This window comes from Lactuca sativa, chromosome 3 (genome assembly GCF_002870075.4).
Source record: "Lactuca sativa cultivar Salinas chromosome 3, Lsat_Salinas_v11, whole genome shotgun sequence".
In the NCBI taxonomy this organism is placed as follows: domain Eukaryota; kingdom Viridiplantae; phylum Streptophyta; class Magnoliopsida; order Asterales; family Asteraceae; genus Lactuca; species Lactuca sativa.
The window spans coordinates 47,056,509-47,064,974 of record NC_056625.2 but is presented as its reverse complement, the minus strand read 5'-3'; positions in this window follow the sequence as shown (position 1 = coordinate 47,064,974).

Sequence of the window (8,466 nt, the reverse complement as noted above, 5' to 3'; positions counted from 1 at the left end):
ACGAAGATGATGTCTACGTTGAAGTTCCCAGGAAACCTGTCCCAAAGGTTGATTCTTCATAAAAACGAACTGAACAAATTTCTATGAAGGAGAGGGCTGAGCTAGAACAAAAGCGAAAGGAGGCGGAGCTCTTTGAAAAGAAAAAGGCCATGTTCCCTGAATGGACTAAGGAATCACTTCAAAGGTGTGCGATTGACGAGCCAGCTGTTCTATGGCTCGAACCAATAATGTCATTCAGCCTTGACAACTCCAGGGATGCGCAGTTCGATATGCCAATCACTAGAAAGGCATTCGTCTTCCATTGTTTTCAATTCCACTGCTGCCATTCCATCTCTAGACCCGAAGGTAGATAGGGATCTATTAGAGTTTTAGTTGGAGTTTGCTCAACCTCAATACCAGACCTGGAGCTCAAAGAAGATAACCACCGTCAAGGTGATGAAGCCCTATTCATCAGGAAAATTCATCAATGTCAAATTCAGAGTGACTAGAGGAACCGAAGGCTCAGTTCACCATTTTTCCCTTGCTGATCTACCGAACCTCAACCCCCATGACTGGATTCTCCTCAACAATATACTTTTATTAAATCCTCAGGAGTATCAGCCAATTATTGATCATGTCAAGCGTATGCTTGTTTGCTACATACATGAGGTAGCGAAGATGGACCAGGAAATTGCATCTGCCATACACAAGCGACCAACGATCAAACCGATGGGCAGAGCTGGCAATGTTAATTCCATGATCAAAGGGAAGATTGATTCCAAGTATCACACAGTAATGTTTCTCAGGGGCGAAGGTCAAAAGTGCATGTTCGCTCTTGTTGATAAACACCTTTTCTCAACATCCTGTCTTGAGCATATATTGGAGATCATACAAAGGTGCGACCAGAACACTGCTGCTGATAAAAAGCTGTTCGACATGCTGAGGTGGTACATTCTATTCCGACAGACTCTTCTCGCCATTATTCCTAAACTGTTTAAAGTTATAAAGACGGTGAGACCTACTCAGAAGAAATAATTTCTCGCCTCATTTGACGCAAAGGGGGAGATTGTTGAGTCTAGAGGATTGCGTCATGGGCTCGGTCCATAGCCCAGTTTAGTTGTCGGTATTGGATCTGTCCAGTCGTGCATTATTTTACATTAGGGTTTAGTATATAAGTTGCATGCATGCAGACTTAGAAGTAAGCGCTTTCATTGTTTTCGTATTTACTGTTCTGTAAACCTTAGCTCGCCTATATAGCGGAAGTTCTTCATCGAGCTCTATTGAGGCGTGACTCTGTTTTGAATCATAAGCTCTTATTTGATTATGTTCTGTGTTCGTTCTTAAATTTGTGTCAAAAAAGAAAAAAAAATTATGTCAAAACAAATATCAAAAATTTGATTTAAATGATTTTAGGCGGGGGAGGGGAGGGGGGTTGTAACTTGTAAATATGGTTAGCGGGGGTACTTATAGCACAACCCTTTGTTATTTATTAACTAGTTGTGAAACCTATTTTTATATGGGTTAAGTTTTTTTTTTTTTAAAAAAAAGAAAGTTAAATATAAATGTCAAAATATTTTAGAATTTTGAATTTAAAAGAAAATAAGAAAAATAATGAATTATTATAATAGAAATGTTTTTTATCTATTAAATTCAAACAAATAATTTAAATAAATAAAAGAAACTGATGAACTTTAATTTTGGGAATTTTGAAATTAAAATGTAAGTTTATTAATGAAATGGATATCAAATTATTACTATATTTGTTGCAATTATTACATTAAAATGGAATTTAATAAAATAAAAAAACTCATAAAATAACATTTGAAAATAAAAATTAACTCAAAATAACCATAAAAATGACATTTGGCAAATTGAATGAGAATGTAACAAATGAACAAATGACAAAAAAAAAAAAAAAAAAAAAAAAAAAAAAAAAAAAAAAACTCTCATTTATTAGAGACGATGTCATCAAGTTTTTTTTTTATAAATCATTCTAATATTATATAAATGTTCTAAGTTTATTACAAAATAAAACACCCTTTTATCAAAAGTTAATTAATATTATTAGGTAATTAACTTTCTCGTTTAATAAAAAAATTATCAATTAAATGCATTTTACTCGATTTCACTTTCTTATTTGTTCAGTTTAGTTTTTCAATTCCATGATAATTTTGTTTTCAGTTAAGTAAAAAAAACAAACAAACAAAAAAACTTATCTTATTGCTAAGTCTATTATAGCATAGCATCCTAGTTCAATTTCTTCATGTTCACCGATGTACTTCGAAAAATCTACCCAATCATAGGAAATAGGAATGTCATCCAAATACAAACTAATTTTCACTGATATAATTGAGTAGTTTTCTCAAAGTAGAGTGTCCTAATAAAAGAAAAAATTATAAAGTACAATGCTATGATTGGGTAGATTTTTCAAAATACAATGTCATAATAAGATATTTCATTGAGAAATTTAATCAAATGACCAAAGGAAATGGGGTGTTTGAACATTCTAACCTTGAAAAATGGAGTTTTGTAGAATTGACTTCCGCAGAGGGGGGCTCTACGGAAGCCTTAAACCTTCTAAGGAATGTGAATAGCAATGAGGAATTGAGGTGGCAGGGGATAAAGACAAAAAAAAAAAAAGATACTTTCATACTTCCGTAGAAGCGGCTCTGCGGAAATGGTGTTGTCTCTGCGGATCATTAATCTCTCTGAGGAAATGGTTCCGCAGAAAGGTCCTATGTGGATCTATTTACACAGCTCTGAGGAACTGTTCTTCAGAACACCCATGGAAAAAATCTAGATTGCTAGTTGTTTCTTATCAATTGAACTAAGATACACTATAAAGACCATATAATGGATTCAATAACACATTTATAAATCAAATAACAAATAATATGATCGATCGGAATTCGTTCAAACTAATTTTTGCACATCTTTGAAGTTTTTGTAGCAAACCTCCCCCCCCCCCCCCTCTCAAACGTCATAACCGATTCGGACTTCTGCAGCAACCCAATTAGAACTTGTTTTTTTTGTGAATTTACAAAAATACCCCTAAAACTTCAATTACTCAATGAGGGTTGGATTCCTCAGAAGGTTTAAGGCTTTCGCGGAGCCCCCTTCTACAAAACTCCATTTTTCATGGTAAAAAACTTCAAACACCCCCTTCCCTTTGGTTATTTTGTGAAATTTCTCTATTTCTTTTAAGTTTTAAATGCAATAATGTTATAGACATTAATACAAGTCGTGTGACATCCCCAAATTTATGGTCATTTAAAATTTTTATTTATGTTTATTTAAAAATTGGAGTATCCTTTTTGAATAATAATATTGCAAAATTTGTTCCCAGAAAACAGGATAATGATATTATCAAAGCATTTCCAAAAAATTGTATTTTATTTATGTTAAAACATTGGGATGTCATCGTCAATATAGAAACATAAGCATAACAAAATATTAAAAGTCTTATAGTAATTAAACTAGCGGCATAATACTCCTTGAATCTCTCAGCAGAATGTATATTTCATATAGCCACCTGTGATACAATAAATTAAGTGGGTCGGGTTGGGAAACCTGATAAGTACATAGGGTTTTCAACCCATAATAATATAATTATTATTTTTAATCATCAAAAAATTAACCCAATTTTCCATCCCCATTATCTTTTATATTCTTAAGGATCTACCCTAAGAATCATATATTCATCATTTATTTATTTCTAAGGATTGTCCTGAGGAATAGGCACGAAGTCCATCGCTGCCAGGGTTTATCCAACAGACACTAAGTCCATAGTTGCTGATGTTATTTATTAGGAACAGTTTTCAATGTTCATTTGTAAGGAACAAAGTCCATAGCTGCCAATGTTCATTTGTAAGGCACTAAGTCCATAGCTACCAATGTTCATTTGTAAGGCACTAGGTCTATAGCTGCCAATGTTCATTTGTAAGGCACTAAGTCTATAGCTGCCATGGTTTTTAAAGTACATCTGGTGAACACGTCATTCACAAACATCTACAGGTTGCGAGTCTGCCAGCGTTTCACTGGACTGTCTAGAATAGTTTGTGGTTGTCATCTATACTCTGCAAGATGATTGGATCAACTTCAAAGTCAAGGCTTCTCATCATATTTCACCTCTCATCATTTATATCATCTTTCATAATTCATCATTCCTCTACCCATCTTTATGATGGGTTTTGAGCATAGCAAAAGATCCTATGTGTGCATGCAACCCTAATTGTTGGATCTATGTTTTCTCTATTAGACATACAAGCATTGAACACAAAAAACTAGAAACCCTAGGAGGCATGTATAATTTTCGAAATTAACTAAACTAGGGTTAAGATACACACATTAATTGTTATGTAGTAATAACAATGGTTTCGTTGAAGATCTTGAACTCTTAAGAGCAAGTGTAACACCTCTAATGGCTCACAAACACACCACGCAAGAGGATGAGAGGAGAGAGGAGGAGGAGGCTCTAGAAATCAACTCTCCGTAGGGCTTGAAGCATATGGCCTAAATCTCAAGGGGTTGTGGCTCTTATATAGTTTTTGGTTGCTTAGAGCCAAAGCTAGGGTTTGCTGGAGGAAACCCTAATTTCCAGCTTAAGACCTAAGCAGCCCATGGACTCCTCATCCTTAAGGCCTTGGATGAAAATTCTTAAGGCCTCCCTAGAATTTTCGGCCAACCCTATTTAGGATGATCCAAGAGCCCAAACCACAACTATTAATTAATTGCAAAACAGCCCATGTACTCTTAATTAATTCCTTTAATCCAAAATTAATTCCAAATTAAATTCTGATTAAATATTAATTAAACAACATGATTTCTAATTAATATATTATTTTTATAACATATTAATAAATCATTATATATACTAATTTATTATTCCAAATAATAAATTCAACCTCTCTCTCCAAAAGTCATCATATCAAGTTGCTAGTATAAAGGCAATCCAAAAGGATTGTGCTACTATCATTTCAAGTACATACCAATTCTTGTTATGGGCTTAGGCACCTAATCCAACACTTTACTGAATATATTTATAGGTATAAAAATACATATACAGTTTAAATCACGTAAAACATGTATAAATCGTTCATTTAGCATAGATATCAAGAACACAGATAATAAGCACATATATCATGTATTAGTATTAAATACTTCATACATATGTGTAAGATGAAAGTAGTTATTCACTCACTTGTTAAAGTGACAATTCGAAATTCGGGTAGCGCTTTGCTTCTAACAATTGTATTTTCCTTTTACAAAGCCTATTATTATTATTATTAATTCTTAGTCTAATATTTATTGCGACTAATTATTAGTCTAGATTCATCATTAACTCAAAGTCTAATTTCATGATCTACCAAGTAAGGAACAACAAAGTAGGATCATATCAGAGGTAGGGTCTGTTTGGTATACGAAGTATACTGTTTGGAAATCCCACTTTAAACACCTCATTAAATCAATAGCCTAAACATCATCCTTATAAGTAGATCAATCAGTATAACGACTTAGAATCACTGATAAATCTATAGGTTCATAACAACGATAATTAACTTGAACATAAGTTATACTTAAAGTATGGTAAGCATAACTTGCTTACAGGGGGTTAGCGATAAATCAGGCTCTACGCAGGCAGAACTTCTGAGCCAAAAGCTCTTCTTCTCGGGGACTTCCGGCGCTCCGGGCTCGCTAGTAACACCTAGGAAGTGCTAGAGAAAAGGTCTTGGGACCTTGGGGGTTTGGAAGACAATAGAATTGAAAGGTGTGATGAAATGAGTGAATTTTAGCTCTTTTTATAGGTTGTCCAGGGGCCTCTCGCGTTGTGAGTCTTGGGTAGGCACCACGGCTTCGCCTTGTGCTTACACGTGGCGCAAGACGCAGGTAAAACAACCAATTTTAAAAAATTTCATAACTTTCGCATACGAGCTCCGTTTTTAAGTTCTTTACATCCACACGTAGATATTGACAAGATCTACAAGTTTTCTTTCTATCCCATTGGCTAATTCTTAACCAATTTTAAATTTAACAGTCTGAGAAGATTACACTGTTAACGACCGTGTAAAATTTATAACCTCTATATACAGACTCCATTTTCGGCTGTATTTTTATCATTGAACTCCTATTAATGAGATATTAAACTCTTATTTAGATCATTTTGGCTAAAAATTGACCAATCTAAAATTCGATTTCTGAGTTGTATACTACTACGTTGAAACTTCGAAAAATTCGTAACTTCCTCTTATGAAGTCAAATTTGGATGTTCTCTATATGCACACTCTCGGTTTAACGAATACTATGACTTTTGTTTATATTTATAAGGCTAAAAAGTATATTTTAAAAAATTCACTTTTACATTACGTAGAGCCGTGTCGGTTTAATCGTGAAACTTCGACGGATCATAACTTCTTCGTTATAAGTCGGATTTCAGCGTTCTTTATATGTACGAAATCCTTGTGACATATACTATAACTTTGGTTAATATTTTTTATCCTAAATAATACTCTACCAAAAAGTCATTTTTGACGCTTATTATCTCTAAATTAACTAGCCCGAATATGCGGGCGTTACAATTATCTCCAACTTAGGATGGTTACATCCCGAAATCAACAAAACTTGGCTTGTATAACGACTCCTCACGTTATATTTTCATCCTAAGTAATAACCGTAACTCTTATGTCCTTTCAAATGAGTATCTAATCCTTGTACTTCTTAACTGTTGACGGTGCTCAATCTTGCACCCGTTCTTCATACTATGTTAGACTTTCAATCATAACCTTTGAGGTACAAACTCGATCCTTATTGGAGACTCTGGCTCCTTCTTAAACATACTTAACTTAAGATAAGTTCTTTACTTCAATTATCGTAACAGTTCAATGGGTCATGTTCTAATAACCTCTCACCATATGATGCAACACTTAGGCTCAAGTCTTTTGAGTCAGATACCAGAATGGAAGATACCTTCCTTCATGTTCTAATGTGATATAATCACATTCCATCATATAGAACTTCTATTTACAAGCTTCTTACTTTAATGGTGATCGGGATACTTCTACTAATCACTTCGATTATCTTTTACTTCAATCTTCTGGCTTAAGTTAGATGCTCCATCAAACTTGGTTTTCTAAACCATGTAACATACTTATATTAGACAGACTCGATTTGATATAACCACTAGGATCTAGATTAACAATCATTTTCTTCATCATTACCGCGATGATGGTAACGGCAAACATGAACAAAACATAATCAATTACTAGCGTCTTGGTAACCTTGTGACTCTCCCTGATCCAAGTGCGATTCTTGTGCTTCCGGTAGTATAGGCCTCTACTACCTTTTATAAAGATTATAATTGATATTGGAAGTGATAATCTTATTCATAAATACATATTCCTTATATATTTTAATTGTATAGTTGAGTCATCCTTATATACATGAGAATGAATAGCATCTAAACTAAGTATTTGACTATACTCATGACTAAGTATTTACAACATGAGTTAATCTATTTATTTGTGTGGGTCTAATGGATCAGATAGTCTATTATCCTTAATGCGCCCCCGCAAGATGGAGGATCCGTCGGAGACACCAATCTTGGACTTGTTGCGAAGGAATGGAGCACATGATAGAGGCTTGGTGAGCATATCAGCCAATTGATCTTGCGAGTGGACATGATGAACACGAAGGAGGCCAGCAGAAACTTGTTCCCGAACAAAGTGGTAGTCAAGTGCCACATGTTTCATCCGTGAATGGTAGACTGGATTAGTACACGCATATGTAGCACCTGTGTTATCACAAAACAAAGTAGGAATGTTTTTAATGGTAATTCCAAGTTCAATCGGTAAATTCTTTAACCAACTAAGTTCAGCTGATGCATTGGCTAGAGCTTTGTATTCTGCTTCAGTTGAGGAGCTTGAGACGGACTTTTGTCTTGTAGATTTCCAGGAGACAATATTAGATCCAAGATATAATATATAAGCTATAGTTGACCTACCTGCATCATTAACACCACCCCAATCGGAATCAGAGAAAGTCATGAGTGTGATAGGAGAATGGCGATTGAGGAATAACCTATAATGAATGGTACCTTTGATGTAACGTAGAAGATGTTTTAGGGCTTGCCAATGAGATTGGTGAGGTGCATGCATAAACTAGGACAATTTGTTTATGGTATAGGATATGTCCGGGAGAGTGAAGGCTAGATATTAAAGGGAGCCTACAAGTTGTCGATAAGGAGTAGCATCAATTGTAGGAGTGGAGTCAAGGAAAGTAAGAGAATCAGAGGTGTTATGAGGGGTAGTGACGTCTTTCGCACCATCCATATGGAATTGAGTAAGAATGTCTTGAATGTGGCGATGTTGAGAGAGGAATAGGCCAGAAGAGGTAGGGATCACCTCAACACGAACAAAATGATGAAGTTGACCAAGATCTTTTAGAGGGAATTTGGCACTTAGGACTGAGATAAACCGAGACAGGAATTCAGGG